Below are 20376 nucleotides of genomic sequence, written 5' to 3'. Positions count from 1 at the left end.
GTACAAATGCTAGAAATTGCTGGTAGTTTTGCAGTTTTGAAACAAGGATGAATGCTGATTGCTTCACCTCCCCACAAACAGAAACATTTGTGTCGATGTCAAAGTCACTTGAGATCAATGTTGAAGATCTGTGCTAACAAACAGACATTGGGGCACCATCCCCATTATTATTCTTCATTACGGTTCATCAAAACTATGCCAACCTTTCGTCCCCTTCTGGAGCAACCTGCCCTGGTGAACATGAACATCTTGCCAAATTGCAAAGTACTCATAACACTGCACTGTAATGACCCACAGATTTGGCCCAAAATGCCAATTAGGGATGGACAATAAATGCCAGCCTTTCCAGTGATGCCCACAGCCCACGAAGCACACAATCACCACACAGGGTAACATCCACTCTAAGTAATTTCAACACAAGTTTTCAGTTGCCCCAATATCACGAAATAATTACAGACGAGGAGGACGATTGAGTCATCCAGAGAGATCCCGAGAGATCCGGGTGCAACCCAAAAGTATGATTCAATTGTTTCCAAACTGTTTTCTGATCCATTGCTTTGTTTATTCCACATTCTGCTCATTCATTAAGCGAATAATTTTCCTGATTTCAGTCCTAACTTTTATTGGTTTAAACCAGTTTTCAGCTTTCACATTTCAATGCATTTTGTTGATAAACGTTTGATGTATCCTGAAATATTATATCCCCCTATTGAATTACACTTCCCAGACTTTCCTTGTAATCTGGAGCCTAGAAACTGGGGATACACATTCGGGGTCTTCTCTGGACTGCATGTCATTTTTGATGATTGGAAATGGAAACAGTATTCAAAGTGTAATCTGACCAAAACTTTGTATATATTGATTGTTGACTGTTTTAAATTATATTGTATTGTTGAGGTTGTGTAGTCCAATATCCTATTAGATTTGTTGCCCTGCATTGACTGAATATGTTTCTTTTTTAGAAGTCTCCTAGGCTTCTTCCAAACCTGTTTCATGTTTCAGCTTTAATGGCTTCTCTTACTAAAAGTGAAAGCAGTTACAGCAGGGGTCACATAACTATGGAAAGTCATAGTGTACAACATCCTTACAATTGCATTTCTCCAGACATCCTCCTTACCATTAAAAAACAAAGAAATGCATGTGTCATCATTTGCAGCCTCAAGTTACTCAATATACATAGCTAATAAAGATAATTATCACTCATGAACAAAAACTGTTTGCTCATTCCAATCTAGACCACTTTTATCTGTCCCTTTACATGCATTTCATCTATCACCTCTAAAGTATTCAGCTCTTTTAATGGTACGTGCGTGAGTTGTTATTGGCTATTCTCTGATCATGAAGAAGAATAAAGGACCTTTGCAGGTCTGTGAGAGTGTTGTCCTGAGCTGCGGTTGGGCTGACTGTAGGTAGCGGCGCATGGCTGCAAGCGTGGAGCGGAGGAACCCGGAGGGAGGTCTGTTGCTGGAGGCTTCGGATTTGTTGTAGGTACTGGTTGTCCTGGTTGGGTCCAAATTTTGTTGGTCTGAACGTAGTCCGGAGTCCGTGCGGGGTCAGTCGGTTCCGTAGACGGGTGCTGAGGAAGGAGATGTGACTGTTGTAGCAAATCTGTTTGAGGACGTGGCTGAAGAGCTTCAGGGCAGAGGAGTTGACCTGGGGGATGCAGTGAGAGAGGGACTCACTGAGATCGTTGTAGAGGGAGGAGGAGAGCTTCTTCACGGAAGGCATCCTAGCAAGAGGATTCGCAGTAGGTTAAAATCAACTAGGAGAAAGTGAGGACTGCAGATGCTGGAGATCAGAGCTGAAAATGTGTTGCTGGAAAAGCGCAGCAGGTCAGGCAGCATCAAAGGAGAAGGAGAATCGATGTTTCGGGCATAAGCCCTTCTTCTGGAGAGCTTACGCCCGAAACGTCGATTCTCCTTCTCCTTTGATGCTGCCTGACCTGCTGCGCTTTTCCAGCAACTCATTTTTAAGCTCTGATCCCCAGCATCTGCAGTCCTCACTTTCGCCTATTCTCTGATCATTCCCGAGTTGATGTTTCATCTCCAATTCTGGGGAATGCAGTTCTGATTGGGTTTTTGTTCATAAAATAATTGTCCTTGCTGCATAAGCTTTCCTCTATGCTCTGTTTCATTGGCATCACATTGCAAGGTGCCTTCATTGCTGCAATTGCAGTACCTCAGTTCTGCCATTATCTTTTCTCGTAGTTTGATGCAAGTGAAAACTGCCCCTTTTTCTGTACCCCAATACCAAAGAACACCAAAGAGCACTGAGCTGGCTCAGAGGTTCACGCTCTGATGACAAATTAGGCAAGAATTTTGTTAAGTTGCTCACAAATTCAAGAAATTGTTGCACAGATTGGATATCAATTGGATTTGCGGTTTCTATTATAACTCTTAGTTTTATCAGAATCAAGGTGAAGTCATTTCTTTGCCAATGACTGACCTATCGACTTGACTCCAAGCATCTTCAAATGCATTGTTTCCTTGTTCAGCCTAATGTTTATCGAGTGAGCTCTCTGAAGCAGTCTCCTGACTCTATAGTCCATCATAGATCCACCTAGGTAAAACAGTGCATCATCCACGATACATGATCATACACAATCTACCTCAAAAGATCACTGACTATCTCATACTGTTTGTGTCGATACTCTCCTGGAGCCACGAAGAAGCCAAATATAATGTGCAGCCTCTCTACCTCCCAAATGATGGCCAGAAAACAGCCAAAACTTGCCTATGCAGAGACCTTTGCCTTAGCAGGACGTGGCATAATTTCTTCAATGGATGGCATGGTGTAATAAGATCTCTTCAAGTCTTTATTGAGATCCTATGGATTTATGCAAGTCATACATAGATAGGACGGTTAAGAAGGCGTTTAGCACATTTACGTGTACTGCTCAGTCCTTTGAGTATAGGGTTTGGTAAGTCATGTTGAGGCTGTACAGGACATTGGTGAGGCTTCTTCTGGAGTTTTGTGTCCAGTTTTGGTTGCCCAGTTATAGGAAGGATATTATTTAGCTAGAGAGGGTTCAGAGGAGATTTATCAGGATGTTGCTAAATATGGAAGGTTTGAGTTATTAGGAGAGGCTGGATAGGCTGAGACTTTTTCCACTGGAGTGTAGAAGGCTGAGAAGTGACTTTCTAGAGGTTTATAAAATTATTAGGGGTATAAGTAGAGCTAGTGGTACGTGTCTTTTCCCAGGGTAGGGATTTCAAGACTTGGGGGCATATTTTTAAGATGAGAAGAGAGAGATCTTAAAAAAGACATGAGGTGCAATTTTTTTAAACAGAAGGTGGTTGACCTGTAGAATGAATTTCCTCAAGAAGTGGTGGATGTGGGCATTTTTACAACGTTTAAAGGACATTTGGGTAAGTACATGAATAAGAAAGGTTTGGAGGGCTATGCGCTAGGAGCAGCCAGGTGGGACTAGATTAGTTTGAGATTATGGTCAGCGTGGACTGGTTGGACTGAAGGTCTGTTTCCATGCTGTATGATTCTATGGCTCTATAATCCAGGGCTTGTTTTCTCCAATACCATGCGGCTAATCCAGTCTATAGGGGTTGTCAGTTTCTCATCTATTCCTTTCATTTCCAGCCCTTCCATTTTGTCTTCCAAGCTGGGTTTGAGCAGATGTGCTCCTCACTGAGCTGGTCTAACATTCTCATTGACTTCAAACTGATATAAGCCAGGAAGATCCTTGGACCCACCTTTGTGTTCGTTGCAGTCTTGATGGGCCGAAGGGCCTTTTCTGTGCTGCATGAATCTGTGACTCAATGGTTTGTTGCACTGCAAAATGCTACAAATCTCTCTCTGGCAGTTACCAGCTCAGGTTTTAGGCTTGTTTCAGCTGAGGTGAGTGAAGTTTTCTTGATGCCCCCTCTCTGGAACGACAGATTTTGCTTCTTCCATTGTGTTGGGCTCTGACCTTCATTTGTCCTCTTCACATGACTATTATGCCACCACATAGCTTTGACCTTCCCTTTGAGGGCTTAATACCTGGGTCACCATTGAAGCCATTTGACACGGGCATGCAAATGTTTCACAGCGCACCGATATCTGTCTTTGAACTTACTGATGCCCTGCTTCTGCAGTCATCGGTCGAACAGTCATAAGCACGTTACACCAGATGTGCCAACCTTGTCTTTGTTGCAGACTCCTTCAGCTTTTAAAGATTGGATGCGAGCAGTTTTCTACCTACACTGTGCCAGTCCAGGCAGTCAACTGTTTCCAAACAACATAACCTCAGATAGATGTTTACCATTCATGCAGCTGACATATCAGCTTACAGAAGGACCGTGCAGAAATCCACAGACAGCAGTTTAAGCCACCTCAACATGTGGGCATCTAGGTGCAGGTTGTTAACATTCACTTACCCGTCACAGTCAAAGGACAGCAAAGCCATAGCAAATCCCAACTCACAATAGTGGCACGGGCAGGCGTCTGGCAATGCATGAGTGATTTGTATCTCCCTTCATCTTGTCTGTTACCTTCTGGTTCTTTGACCTGGTTTAAAACACAGACTGCCTTCATCATTTCAAACCTTAAGTAATGTCCATCACTGAGACTGCTGTCACCCATCCCCCATCACTCCTCTCCAAAGGATTGTGACCATTTCTAGATGCATTCATCTGCAGATTCATCAATGTTCACAAATTAACATTACCATGTCATAGAGTATGGAAACAGATCCTTAGGTCCAACTCGTCCACACTGACCAGGCTCCCCAAACTAAACTAATTCCATTTGACTGCATTTGGTCCATATCCCTCTAAACCTTCCCTATTCCTGTACCTGTTTGAATGTATTTTAAACTGTAATTGTACCTTCATCTCCTACTTCCTCTGGATGTTCATTCTCCAGACACACAACCCTCTGTCTGAAAAAGTTGCCTATCAAGACCCTTATAAATATTTCCCCTCTCATCTTAAACCTGTGTCCACATGTTTTGAACTCCCCAACCCAAGGGAAAAGACCTTTAATATTCACCATATCAATGCCCCTCATGATTTTACAAACCTCTATAAGGAAGTTAAGCCTGTAATTTACAAATCATGAGCAGTGGGAATGCTCTTTTGCTTTTGAATGAATGCACTTCTGGGCTTTATTTGTGATATTGAAAGGTTTGGATAATATTGTCTCTGTGGAAAGACTGAGGGATTCAGGAACGTCCATTACAGGAGTGTGGATCTGGGAGTCTGATAAAAGAAGGAGCTGTAGAGATGAATCTATGAAAAATTGGCATCTGAATGACTTTACAATAGGTGAGCTCAGGAGATGAGGAGAATGGAGGATAAATAGCAGTGTCCTGTAAAACAATGAAGATCAGAGAGTATAGTGATGTAAAACACTTTGTTGTGTGCAAATTCTACCAGTAATCTGCAAATATTTTCAGTTATACAGAGCATAGGTGAGACACATCTGGAATATTATGCACAGTATTGTTCTCCTTATTTTCAGAAGGATGTAAATGCATTGGAAGCAGTTAAGAGAAGGTTTACTAAACTAATATCTGGAATTATTTTGAGTAAAGGTTAGACAGGTGAGGCTTTTATCTGCTGGAGTTCAGAAGTGTTGAGTAAAGTGTATAAGATCTAGAAGGGGCCTGACAGAGTATAAGTGGAGAGGATATGTTCTCTTTTGGAAAAATCTGAAACTAGGGATCGCTGTTTAAAAAATAAGGGTTTAAAAAATAAGCCCACTCCCTTAACACTCACCGTCTGACAGTGCCCACACTCTCAACACTCACCGTCTGACAGTGCCCACACTCTCAACACTCACCGTCTGACAGTGCCCACACTCTCAACACTCACCGTCTGACAGTGCCCACACTCTCAACACTCACCGTCTGACAGTGCCCACACTCTCAACACTCACCGTCTGACAGTGCCCACACTCTCAACACTCACCGTCTGACAGTGCCCACACTCTCAACACTCACCGTCTGACAGTGCCCACACTCTCAACACTCACCGTCTGACAGTGCCCACACTCTCAAAACTCACCGTCTGACAGTGCCCACACTCTCAACACTCAAAACAGAAATGCAGAAAAATATTTTCTCACAGAGAGTCATGAGTCTTTGGAACTCTCTTCTGCAAAAGATGGAGGAAGCAGAGTCTTTGAATATTTTTAATGCAGAGGTGGATAGTTTCTTGTTAAGCAAGACACTGTAAGGTTGTCAGAGGTCGGTGGGGGGATACAAATTTTTAAATATAAACCAATCCAACCATGAGGAGCATAATGTGAACAGCTACGATCGTTTCCCCAGGGTAGAGGAGTCCAAAACTAAAGGTCCTAGGTTTACAGTGAGAGGGGAAAGATTTAGAAAGGACCTGAGGAGCAACCTTTTCACAGAGAGTGTGGGCATGTATGGAACAAGCTGCCGGACATTTAAATGCCAGACAGGTAAATGGTTAGGAAAGAATTAGAGGGATATGTGCCAAAAGCAGGTAAACAGTTCAGTTTTGGAAACCTGGTCGGCATGGACGTGTTGGGCTGAAGGGCCTGTTTTCCCTGCTGTATACTCTATGACTCTGTGGTCTCACGAAACGGTGGAGCAATCCCCAAGGACTGAAGGGCTTGCACCAGCTCCTTGTTTGCATGTTCATTCAGGGAACAGAGTTCCAATGTGTGTTGCTGCATTTGACTGTTCCATAATATTAGTTATAATCAACACAGACAAGACAGGGCGAGTTGAGAGGTTTTCATCAAGTTGGTCAGAACAGTTTAAGAGTTACTAAACAGTCAACTTAGTCAGTTGGCAATCACAGGAGAAGGCTATTAACTTCAGGCTGATGTTTCATCATGTAATTAGAGGCAATGAGAACAGACTCCACTCTGAAAAGATGCTATAATAGCAAGCTCTGGGTCATTAGGAATCAGAAGACATCTGAGTCCAGGGAGGCAGGAAATGCAGTTAAGTGTTGGGGTTAGGGGTTCAGGAAAGAACGTAGTTGTTGTGGAGGAAGCGTGGTGTCATCAATAGTTCCGTGTAGCTGAGAGTGAGGGTGAAGGAAACACACGAGCAGCATTTGCTTTGAGCAGCTGAGCAAAGTTACAGCTTTGAGGAATGCAGGAATAGTGCCAGCCTGTTGAAGTTAACTGTCTGCAAAAAGCTGAAACTGTGCCTGTGTGTAGATGCTGGAATCTGGTCTCCAGAATCCAGGGGAGCGCAGTTATACTTGAGAAAGTGAACGATCAGAATGTGTACAAAGTTAAAAATCACACAACACCAGGTTATAGTCCAACAGGTTTAATTAGAAGCACACTAGCTTTCGGAGCGACGCTCCTTCATCAGGTGATAGTGGAGGGCTCTCCACGATCAAGCCCGCCACAATCACCTGATGAAGGAGCGTCGCTCCGAAAGCTAGTGTGCTTCCAATTAAACCTGTTGAAGTGTAACCTGGTGTTGTGTGATTTTTAACTTTGTACACTCCAGTCCAACACCGGCATCTCCGAATCATATCAGAATGTGAGCAGTCAATGTGACAGCCTATAATGGAGTGACTTTTGACAGAGTTAGAAGACTCAGATTTTGGAAAAGAAGAAGTTGGAATCCCTCATAAAATTTGAATGACATTCGGTGGCCCAAAGTGCTATTAAGATCTGTGGAGGGGTGGTGGGGCAGCATGGTGGCTCAGTGGTTAGCACAGCTGCCTCACAGCACCAGGGACCCAGATTTGATTCCAGTCTCAGGTGACTGTCTGTGTGGAGTTTGCACATTCTCCCCGTGTCTGCATGGGTTTCCTCCGGGTGCTCCGGTTTCCTCCCACAGTCCAAAGATGTGCAGGTCAGGTGAATTGGCCGTGCTAAATTGCCCGTAGTGTTAAGTGCATTAGTCAGAGGGAAATGGGTCTGGGTGAGTTACTCTTCAGAGGGTTGGTGTAGACTTGTTAGGCGAAAGGGCCTGTTTCCACACTGTATGGAATCTAAAAAAAAATCCCCTCTGCACAGCCAATCTGATGTCCTGTATGTGGAGATCAGTGATGGCACTCCAACCAGGTCCAGAAGTGGCTGCCAGGTTCCCAGGTCTCGGAGGTCAATGCTAGCAACACAATTAGAGGGAGTGCTGGCTGGACAGGGTGTGTTACTGAGAAGTTCACAGAATCTGGCTTCACTAGATTTGCTAGGTGATTGCTGTGTAGGGTGTTCAATCAAGTGGTATCTGTTACTTATATTTACTTCAGTTTTATTCTAATTGGATGTTCGACTATAAGATATAGAGTCATAGAGATATACAGCACAGAAACAGACCTTTCAGTCCAACCCATCCGTGCCAACCTGATATCCTAAATTAATCTAAGAACAACAAAGAACAAAGAAAATTACAGAGTGGGCCATTCGGCCCTCCAAGCCTACACCAACCCAGATCCTCGGTCTAAATCTGTCGCCTACTTTCAAAGGATTTGTATCTCTTTGCTCCCTGCCCTAGGTCATCTTAAATGACCGAGGCTATCCTGTCCACCTCCACCACCTCCATTGGCAACGCGTTCCAGGCACCCAACACCTGCATAAAGAACTTTCCACACTTATCTCCCTTAAACTTTTCCCCTCTCATCTTGAACTCGTGATCCGTAGTAATTGAATCTCCCACTCTGAGATAAAGCATCTTGCTTTCCACCCTGGAAAAGCGCAGCAGGTCAGGCAGCATCCCAGGAGCAGAAGAATCGACGTTTCGGGCATAAGCCCTTCTTCCTGAAGAAGGTCTTATGCCCGAAACGTCGATTCTTCTGCTCCTGGGATGCTGCCTGACCAGCTGCACTTTTCCAGCAACACATTTTTCAGCTCTGATCTCCAGCATCTGCAGTCCTCACTTTCTCCTTGCTATCCACTCTGTCTCATGATTTTGTAGACCTTAATCAGGTCCCTCCTCAACCTCCGTCCTTCTAATGAAAATAATCCTAATCTACTTAACCCCTCTTTATAGTTAGCACCCTCCATACCCGGTATTATCCTGGTGAACCTCCTCTGCACCCTCTCCAAAGCATCCACATCCTTTTGGTAATGTGCCAAGCAGAACTGTATGCAGTGTTCCAAATGTAGCCGAACCAAAATCCTATACAACGGGTAACGTGACCTGCCAACTCTTGTATTCAATACCCCATCAGATGAAGGAAAGCATGCCATTTGCCTTCTTGATCACTCTATCGATCTGCATTGTCACCTTTAGGGAACAATGGACTTGAACACCCAGACCTCTCTGTACATCAATTTTCCACGGGCTTTTCCATTTACCATATGGTTTGCTCTTGATTCTGTTAAGATCCCAGCCATTTCCTCTCTCTCATCCCTCAGTAACCTGGGATAGATCCCATCCGGACCTGAGGACTTGTCCACCTTAATGCCTTTCAGAATAGCCAACACTGCCTCCCTCCTTATGCCGACTTGATCTAGAGTAATCAAACATCTATCCCGAACCTCAATATTCGTCATGTCTCTCTCCTCAGTGAATACCAATGCAAAATACTCGTTAAGAATCTCACCCATTTTCTCTGACTCCACGTATACCTTTTCTCATTTGTCCTTGAGTGGGCCAACCCTTTCTCTAGTTATCCTCTTGCTCCTTGTATACAAATCAAAGACTTTGGCATTTTTCTTAACTCTGTTTGCTAAAGATATTTCATGAGCCCTTTCAGCCCTCTTAATTCATCGTTTCATCTAGTCCCATTTGCCAGCACTTGGCCCATATCTCTCTAAACCCTTCCTATTCATAGTTAAAAATCACACAATACCAGGTTATAGTCCAACAGGTTTAATTTGAAGCACACTAGCTTTCGGAACGTCGCTCCTTCATCAGATGGTAGTGCTTCCAATTAAACCTGTTGGACTATAACCTGGTATTGTGTGATTTTTAACTTTGTACACCCCAGTCCAACACCAGCATCTCCAAATCATGACTTCCTATTCATAAACTCATCCAGATGCCTTTTAAATGTTGTAATTGTACCAGCCGCTACCACTTCCTCTGGTAGCTCATTCCATACACGCACCATCCTCTGTGTGAAAATGTTGCCCCTTTGGTCCCTCTTATATCTTTCCCCTCTCACCCTAAACCTATGTCCTCTAGTTCTGGGCTCCCCAAACCCAGGGAAAATACCTTGCCTATCGACCTTATCCATTCCCCTCATGATTTTATAAACTTCTATAAGGTCACCCCACAGTCACCACGCTCCAAGGAAAACAGCCCTAGCCTATTCTTGTATAGATATTGTAGATCATATGACTGTTCTCACTTTGTGCATTAATGTCTATTATTGGTTGTTCAAAACTGGGGAATATTGTGGCTTGGAGGTAATGGCATAATGGTATAATCTGTAGACTATTAATTCAAAGACCCAAGTAATGTTCTGGGGGCATATGTTTAAAACCTGCCATAGCAGATGGTGACATTTGAATTCAATAAATGTCTGCAGTTAAAAGTCTAATGATGATCATGAAACTATTGTTGATCATCAGAAGTCAAAATCCCATCCCTCTTTAGGGAAGGAAACTGCGATCCTTACCTAGTCTGGGCTACATGTGACTCCAGACCCACAGCAATGTGGTTGACTCTTAACTGCCCTCTAGCAATTAGGTATAGGCAATTAATACTGAGGTTAATCAATGATGCCCATATCCTGAAAACATCCGTGAAGGGTTTTCTTTTTAAAAAGTAAGATCAGAGAGTTCTTCAAGAACAGTGACCTCAATCCAGAAAGCAGGTGACTGCAGTCCCCTGTGGTGCTAATGGAAAGATGTTTGTACTGTTGGGTTTATGACAGGGAGAGTAATCACATGAGGATATCTAAGTAGGCTTATTAACTCAGTTCGGAAAGCACGAGGGTTAAATTTAGAAGCACGTTTAGTTTCTCTCCTAGAAAGTGTTCAGTGTAGTTTGATCTCAGTGGAGTGGATGTTTTGTGAATTTTCCAGAGCAGAATAGTTGGTTGGAAACTAACAGCTTATTAACACCGATAAAGTTTAGACTCTGTGAATAGCTCATATTAGCAGACTTGAGAAGGACTCATCAAATTCTATCTACAGTCTACAGTTTAAGAACCTGTAAGAAGTCACTGGAATAGGTACTTAAAGTGTCGAACTAAGGATGTCATTTCTCTGGACTTGAGTCGGTAAAAGAAAGTGTTGGAAAGCAGGTTGTAACTTTGTATTGTTGCGTGTTTAAGATCATACTTAGACAGTTTGTTTTGCTCTCATTTCTGTTTCGATGTTAAAGAGAATCATTGGAATATGCTCCAGCAAATAACCACCACATTAATTGACTAAACAAAAAAAAATCAAGCCAAGTTTCATTCCCGGACCTGATGTATCCTGCAGTACCAGCTACTGGGAGATAGCCTACTGCTAGTTCCAAAATAGTGGTCTTAAAGATGATGTGGAAGTGCTGGTGTTGGACTGGGGTGGACAAAGTCAGAAATCACACAACATCAGGTTACAGTTATTTGAAATCATAAGCTTTTGGAGCGCTGCTCCTTCGTCAGGTGGAGTCAGAGTTCTGAGGAAGGGTCACCAGACCCTAAACATTAACTTTGATTTCTCTTCACAGATGCTGCCAGACCTGCTGAGCTTTTCCAGCTATTTTTGCTTTTGTTGCCTGGCCATTGCTGTTTGTGAGAGCTTGCTGTGCATAAACTGGCTCTTATGTTTCCAACAGAACAGTGAGCACTTTTTAAAAGTGCTTCACCATCTGAAAAGCTTTTTGGAACATCCACTGTTCATGATAGACAATTATATAAATGCAAAGATTTTGTTTTCTCTTTTTCTTTCTTAAGAAAAGACCTTCCACCATCACAGGGAGGAATGTTAATTAAATGGGTGTGAAATGAGACCATGAATAATGAAACAATAATTATGATGGCTTGTTTTCTTAATTTTCCTTGTACAATATAAGCCAGGCCAGCAAAGCTTTTAGTTTAAGTAACTGTCAGTAGAATCTCAATTAAAACCTTCTAACTTGTATATGATTCTGATGAATTCTGGCCAATTCTGACCATTCTCTCCCACTGTGATACTTCAGCAGATCCTTTCCCATTCTTTGTCTGTTCCCACTGTATAGCTGTCCAGCCAATTTTGCAATCACCCTTGTTGTCTAGAATCGCGAAAGAAGACAACATCCACTTTGCATTACCCCAAACATTTCCAATTCTCCTTCAGTCAAAGCTGACCCACCACAACTGTCAGACAGAAGGTTCTGTCCACAAGGGTTAATAAATCCAGCAACCTGAAGGAAACATTAATGTGAAGTCACTTTTTTTGCAGCGCCATGAAAATTCTGCTGACAATTATCGCTATTTTTATATTGAGTGACAGCCCTGTTCAAACTTTGATAAATGTTCCCTTATGTTAATGTCACATTCCACACAATATTGGTTGTTTTGTTGTGCCATTGCCTGCAGGGTATCAATTACACTGTCTTCATCAACCAGTTTATCTTGTTCAGAAACAAGTGGCTTTAAGGAAAATAATTTGACTGCATTCCTGGACCTCAAATTTTTTTAACCCTTGTATTCCTATCCAAAGCTCTGACATAATTTAGCAAAATCAGCAGTTTAGCAGGCTTCTGAAAGATGTTTGGTTTTATGTTTAAAACCAGCAAATTATCATCCATTTTCCTTCACCAACACAAAGCGATGTAAACTGAGAGCATCCATGCATTAGTTTGCGAAAGAAAGGCACTTTTTTTTAGCTTTTTACTTTTGTTACAACATACACATTCCTCCATGCAAACAATGAGAACTGTGTACTTATGAATTGTTACAAATTATTACAGCAATCTATGTTGTCGCTGCAAGAAATATAATTTCACACTTCTGCCACTTGGAACTCATCCTTGACCTGCAAATGTCAAAATGTTGGAGAATCGAGCTTATTCAATGGAGAAAAAGGATGTTTAACTATGTCTCAATAGGAGCACAGCACATTTCAGTGAAGATGCTACTGAAATTTGGTGCCTCCTTATAGCTGTTTATAGCACCGTCATCTGAGGAATTAGAAGGTTCAGAACACATTTTGATTGACATTACACATCTTTTTTGCACATCTCTATTTTCTTGGACAGATTTGCAAAAGAGAAATAGATTCCTCCACCTTAATGAACAATTAACTTCACTTTGAACCAACAACTAACTTATAAGCCCCAAACTATCATGTAGCCAGCTGCAATAATAAGATACTGCCCATCCTGACCCAACTAATCACAGGTACACACCGAATAACAAACGATTTGGGGTATATACCACAAATAGAAGGCTTGTAGGAGGGAAAGCAGTACCTTTTTGCAACAAAGCAGAAAATGCTGGAAATGTTCAAAAGGTCAGGAGTTCGCATCTCCAATTGATGGATGGCCTCAGAAAGTAGCATGCACTGCTGTTCGTTGAATCCGGGATGTCTAGGAGATCTGAGTGGATCTGAAACAGGAAGAGGTGGAATTTCAGCTGGATAGCAGGTGGAATAAGTTGGAGTCAGAGATGGTGACTAAGGAAGGAGATGTGATACAGGAACGGTGGGTGGCACGGTGGCACAGTGGTTAGCACTGCTACCTCACAGCGCCTGAGACCCGGGTTCAATTCCTGCCTCAGGCGACTGACTGTGTGGAGTTTGCACATTCTCCCCGTGTCTGCGTGGGTTTCCTCCGGGTGCTCTGGTTTCCTCCCACAATCCAAAGATGTGCAGGTCAGGTGAATTGGCCTTGCTAAATTGCCTGTAGTGTTAGGTAAGGGGTAAATGTAGGGGTATGGGTGGGTTGCGCTTCGGCAGGTCGGTGTGGACTTGTTGGGTCGAAGGGCCTCTTTCCACACTGTAATGTAATCTAATCTAATCTAAAAAAGGAAGCAAGTTTTTGTAGGTACCCGATCAAACACAAAAGGAGAAATCAAAACCAAAGAGGTAAGCAAGATAAAAGGGCTATACAGAAATCCTATCTGAGAGAGGAGCACGGTTTTTTAAAAGTGGCCATTGTTGAATGGGAAGTGCCAATGAATTAAAGACAAATACAAAAGGTCCTCAGAATGAAATGTTAACTCTGCTTCTCTCCACAGATACTGCAGCAGAGTATTTCCTACATCCTCTTGTTTTCTTTCAGCTTTACACCAGCTGCAGCATTTTGCTTTTGTGTCTTTTGTCTTTTTCTGGATGACATGCCTGGTGCTGGGAGACTGGAACTGAATTGATCTCTGTGACAGTTTCAATACTCTGATACCTGAGCCAGACGGGCTTGCTGTGCACCGCTGAGCTGTTGATATTTTATCAGGCTTGGCCTGATTGAGGTTCTTCCAGTTCAATGTCCAAATGGGGTCAGAAACGTTAGACAGTCACTGAATTCAATAGAATATCCAGGAGAAATCTCTTTATCTCAGGCAAGCAACTTACTACCTCATAAAGTAGTTGAGACAAACAGTTTGATATATACATGAAGGTTATAGAATAAGGATATGAGGATAATGTTATAGTTATATGAAGTCAAGGGCTGCACTTTGAAGTGTAAAGATTAGCACAGACAAGTTGGACCAAATGTTCTGTTTACCTGCTGTGCAATCAATCTAATTATAGGTAGGCCAGTTCTAGCTGGACAAAATGCAGGAATTGGAGGTGCTGATGTTGGACTGGGGTGGACAAAGTTAAAAATCACACAACACCAGGTTATAGTCCAACGAGTTTATTTAGAAGCACTAGCTTTCAAAATGCTGCTTCTTCATCAGGTGGTTGTATCACAGAAGCAGCGCTTTGAAAGTTAGTGCTTCCAAATAAACTCGTTGGACTATAACCTGGTGTTGTGTGATTTTTAACAAAATGCAGGAACCTTACTCATACAATGCAGTGTTTTTAGCTGGGGAAACATTATTTGTGTTACTGAACACATGTAACCTGAATCTGAGCCTTACATATATGGGTCTACTTTCTCTAGATGTAAATAACCGGGATCTGTTGTTTTGATGTCTCCTTATCACTATTTGTGTAAATTTCTTTGTGGTTTGAACAGCATATATTTAAATAGAGAGCTGAGGTTTTATATGAGTTAGAAAGTTGGTGTATTTTAAACAAAGGTAAAAGCATGTCAGCCAGTTGACTGAGACAAACCATAATAACTATCAACATTATCTGAGCTTCTGGCTGAGATAATATTTCTGTTGCCATAACAAGTGTAAAAGATGCTTGTGCAAATGATATAATTCACATTCTGATGAATCGGAATTTTCCAATGGTGACAGATGATTCCAAAGGTGACAAACTTCAAAGGTATCGCACTTTGACATGTTCCGAGTTCATAAATCTTTTGCTTTTCATGTAATGACACTAGCTGAGTGTTTACAGTGACATGGGCAAGCAGATAATGACTTACAGGGAGGTTTTGGGAGCTGGGAAGGACTACAGTGGTGGTCATAGTGACAGGTGGATGCAGCAATAATTTCAGTCTGTTCCCGAATCATTTTGCCAGCTTAACATGTAGCTTTATTGAGATGAATGTGATTTTATGGTAGGCAATAGTTCATGTATCAAACATGATAAACATAGGTGCTAGGAAGTGAGGTATTCATTGTCTTTGAATGTCTTGCATTTAGTTTGATTGTTACCATTTAGAAGTTCACAACTGAACATTTTAAACTGAGATTGATAAATGTTTCTGAGGCAAGAAGATGAAGGATTATGGATCCAAGACAGAATTAAGATGTAGATTAGCAATTACCTAATTGGATGGAGTAACCTGGTCCAGGGACTGAAACAGCTACTCCTTTTGCAGTTGTTCAGTCTTAAAATCAACATCAATGCATATTTGACTCATAAGAACATAAACAGAATGTAATTTTTAAAAAGGCTATTTGTCCCGTTAAACTTCTTCCATAAAGTGGTTGAGTTTACCTTTGAATTAAGTAAAGCAGGTACATGTTGTGATTTTTTTCATGTCATCCAATTCAGAATGGAAAATGCAATTGTGAGTTATGAAGATTTTTCCCTGAGATTTACCTAGATCCAAAGATTACCTTCTCCTTCATTAAAATAGAGCATTCTGGGCGGTTTTAGCCTTTTTTGGGGGTGGGGGCTACTTGTAAAGAAATGCATCTGTGGGTGATTTCATACTCTGAATCTGCTCAGAAACACAAATCTTCACATGTACTAAGTTTGGGGTCTCAAGGAAGAGTGCAGAAGGGCATGCTAGGAGTAGCACCAGGTATATCGAAATAACCTGGTGAAGCCACAACCCACTTGTATGTCAGACGGCAGAAACAAACTACAGTAGACCTTACTAACCCATCCCACAACCAGCGGATCAGATGTAATCTCTGCAGTTCTGCCACTTTCAACCATCAAGTTTTGGTGGACAATTGAGCATCTAACAGGAGGTTGAGTCTCTATAAATATCCTCATCCTCAATGATAGGAAATCCCAGTACACCAGCATGAAAAACAAGACAGAAACTTTTCTGATCACCTTCAGTTAGTAAGGCCAAGTGAATGGTCTAGCTTGGCCTCCTCCAGCAGTACCCACCGTCATAAATCATCATGAGCCAGTTTGATACAACGCCACATGATATCAAGAAATGAGGATGCTGCAAAAGCTATGGACCCTGATAATATCCCAGCAATTGTATTGAAGACATGTGCTCCACAACTAATCATGCCATTACCCAAACTTTTCCTGTATAGCCATAATACCGGCATCTACCAGTAATATGGAAAACTGCCTTGAACATTCTGTACAGAAAAAGCTATAAGAATCCAATCTGGTCAATTACTTTCCATCAGTCTGCTCCTAATCATCCATAAAGTGATGGAAGGGACCATCAGTAAGTGCTGGCAAAGTGGCACTTGCTCAATGGTTACCTACTTACTGACACCCGGTTTGAGTTCCACCAGGGCCAATCAGCTGTTGACCTCATTATAGCCTTGGCTCAAAGATGGAAAAAAAAACAAGAATCCATAGATGAGGTGAGAATCCAGGCAGCATTTGACCAATTGTGGCATCAAGGAGCCCTTGCAAAACAAGATTGAAATGAAATCAGTTGGAAAGCTCTCTGCCGATTGGAGTTATACCTGGTACACAGGAAGGTTGTTGTGGGTGTCAGATTTCAATCATCTCAGCTCCAAGATATCTCCACAGGGGTTCCTCAGGGTAGTATCCAAGGTCCACAGTGAGTAACTCACCTTCTGGATCGTCAAAGGTTGCTCACCATCGACATGACACAAGTCAGGGATGTGAGGAATATTCCCCATTTGCTGATATGAGTGCTGCTCCAGCAGCACTCAAGAAACTTGACACCATCCAGGACAAAGTAACTGCTCTTTGGCATCCCATGCACAACCTTCAGCATCACTCCCGTCACTACTGAGCCACAGTTGCAGTACTGTGTGCCATCCACAAGGTGCACCGCAGCAAGTCTCTTTTGCTGGCACATTTAAAACGATCAACCTCTACCAACCAGAAGGACAAGGGCAGCAGATGCACAGGAGCGTTACCCTCTAAACCAAACCTCAATCCAATTTGGAACTATATTGGTGTTCCTTCCATGCTGCTGGTTCAAAAGGGGAGTATTCCCTTCCTAATAGTACAGCATATTTACAACCGATTGATTTCAATAGCTCAAAAAGGCAACTCGCCATCACCTTCTCAAGGGCAATTAGGGGTGGGGCAACAAATGATGGCCCAGCCAATGATGCCTACACCCCATGAATGATTTTTTTAAAAATCTCTACTTATATCAGTGAAATATGGGCAACCTATTGAAGCTAAAAGGAGAGGCTGTAGAGGTTCCACCTCAAGACTTCAATGAGTATTAGGCATCTCCAGGCAAAGCACGTAGTAAGCACATAGAACAAGGAAGCACATAGTAAGCAATGACCCCCTATGTGTTTGCCCCCTTGGTGACCCTTTTGGCTAAGTCATGTTGAGTCAAATGGACGATGGCTTAACTCCCAAAAACATGTGCCATAGTGAGATTGGCATTGGCACGAGACCAACAGGTCGTCCACAACTACAATTCGATAAGATGCCTAAATGAGCTTCCCTATGGTCAGGCTGGAAGATGGTGCATAGGATCCATGCCCAGGACCAGATGACTAGAGATGAGTAGACTAGCACAGAGCAGATAAAGCAGAGGATAAAAGAAATGGTCAGATGGCACGAGAAAAGAACCCACTGAAAGGAAAGATCATCAGTTGACCTTGGATCAACCCTATTCATTTGTGCCAGTTGTGGAAGACTATGCCATTCATTAACCCACCCCTACTGACACAACAGGCAACATGCAATCCAAAGGTGACATACACTCCAGGAACAGCCCATCCTCTCACGATGGATACCATCACAATTTTGATCACATTCCCTCTTAACCCATGTTGCCAGTTAACAATTGTAGTGATGAAAAATAATCTTACCTACTTTCTCTGAACAGAGAGCATGAAGAAAGAAGCTTTTACGGGGCAGTGCTTCTGTGAACCAGAATAGACCGGATCAACTATGAACGGAAAACAAAATGATTATATTTTCATTAAGAAATTCTGGGGGAAAGCTTTGCGGGACAACACCAAGGGGTAAGAGAGAAAATAAGATAAATTGAGATTGACACTACTGCAGGTTTGAGTAAAAGATCCTTTGCATATTTTTGTTTATTTAGGGATTCTATATTTGTTGTCATTTGCTCGAGATATTCCAGTTTTTTTCATGACATGTACTTTCGCCCTGTGGGGGTTATTATCGAGATTAGATCTCACCCTCATAAATGATGGTCAAAGTTTGTCATCTGACTTGTGTAATACTGTGACATGCAGCACAGACAAACATTCCTGGCATGTCACAGACTGATTAGAAGAAATTTGCTTGAAACTCAACATTTTTCAGGCAGTCAGCTTTCAAATGACAAGGTTTCATCCTTAACCAGTAGAGAAAGGAGCAGTTGATTTGTTTTGTTTTGATTATATTGGTGAGGGATCAATGATGGTCACGATACCATGGAAAATCCTCTGGTCTACCCTAGGTAAACAGAGTTGCAGTTCAATGTTTCATTGTAAGGATGACAACCTCTGCACTGTACTAAAGTGATATCCTGTGTTATGCGCTCAAGTTGTGGATTTTCTTCTTAATCATTCATGGAATGTAGTCATTCAACATTAGTGTCCCATCCCTAATTACCCAGAGGACAGTTAAGAGACAACACTGTTACTGTGGGCTTGGAGTCACATATTGGCGTGACAAGGTAAGGATGAGAGATTTCCTTCCCTAAAGGACTTCAGTAAACCAGATGATATTTCGTCACAATTAATGATGGCTATATGGTCACCACTGAACTAGCTTTGGATACCGGAATGTTTTATTGAATTCAAATTTCTCCAAATGGTGGGCTTTGAACTTATGTCCCCCAAACATTAACATTAACTGAGGCTTTATCCCACATCCTCCTGAAATAGACACAACAGCCCCATCAAATCACATAAACTGACACGTGACAGAAAACATTTGGAAATTTGGTGGTGAAAGTGAGCCAGCCTGAGGTAAATGAAGGAAAATAGGGAATTGTGATAAAAAACACTAGATCAGTACATTCGGAAGCAAACATAAGAGATGTTCCCTTTCTGTAAATGGTTTAATATTAGCTGCAGGTCTACAGTGTGGCTCAATGTTAGAGGCTTGATATTGGACTTGACAGCTACTGACAAATCCATACCCCTTTCATAAAAGCAAAATATTACAGATGTCAGAAATTTGGAATAAAAACAAAGTAATGAAAAAACCTCAGCAAGTCTGGCAGCATCTGTAAAGGACAACAGAGTTAGCATTTCACCTCTTTCACATTGACTTCCTCGTTCATACAGTTGCCATGTCAATCGCTATTCTACTATATGAGCATCTTGTGAACAAAGTTCGATCCATTGAGGGGCTATATGTTACTGTCTTTTCCATCAAATGGTTAACAGTTCAAAGTCGATGCAGAAAGATGATAAAGCTGGGTTGGACTTGCCAGCCAGAATCTGAATGACAGTTGGGTAGATGGGGGTGAGCTTTTTATTTTCAACTGCTTCATGCTTCTGGATTCCGGTGATTTATGAGCCGGGAGCAGGCAGATAGGGCTAGTTTAGTTTGGGATTATGGTCGGCATGGACTGGTTCATCCAAAGGGTCTGTTTCAGTGCTGTATGGCTCTACAATTCTATGATTCCATAACAGCAGGATTAGGATCCCCTACAGAGTGGAAGCAGGCCATTCAGCCCATTGAGTCCACACTGAACCTCTGAAGACCGTCCCACTCAGACCCACCCACCTACCCTATCACTGTAACCCTGCATTCCAATGTTAATATGCCATGCAACAGATTATTATGAGGACCCCTGATTTATAATGACTGTTGATAGTCTGTGCATTGGCAATTAATTTCTATAATTCTGTACCTTCT

At 42.2% G+C, this 20376-nt stretch overlaps 1 protein-coding gene across 1 annotated transcript in view; it reads right to left on the bottom strand.

The window, feature by feature from the left end:
- Positions 1-18451, bottom strand: part of aifm3 (AIF family member 3) — a 224227-nt gene extending 205776 nt beyond the window's left edge. Inside the window, exons 1-2 of the mRNA XM_072587160.1 lie at positions 18366-18451; positions 13268-13403 (exon numbers count right to left, since the gene is read on the bottom strand). The gene's annotated coding sequence lies outside the window, so the exon portion shown is untranslated. The remainder of the gene's footprint in view (positions 1-13267; positions 13404-18365) is intronic.
- Between the last annotated feature and the right edge of the window lie 1925 nt (positions 18452-20376).

The sequence above is a fragment of the Chiloscyllium punctatum genome, chromosome 17, assembly GCF_047496795.1.
Source record: "Chiloscyllium punctatum isolate Juve2018m chromosome 17, sChiPun1.3, whole genome shotgun sequence".
In the NCBI taxonomy this organism is placed as follows: domain Eukaryota; kingdom Metazoa; phylum Chordata; class Chondrichthyes; order Orectolobiformes; family Hemiscylliidae; genus Chiloscyllium; species Chiloscyllium punctatum.
The sequence above is the reverse complement of the archived record's forward strand: the minus strand, read 5'-3'. Positions and strand labels throughout refer to the sequence as shown.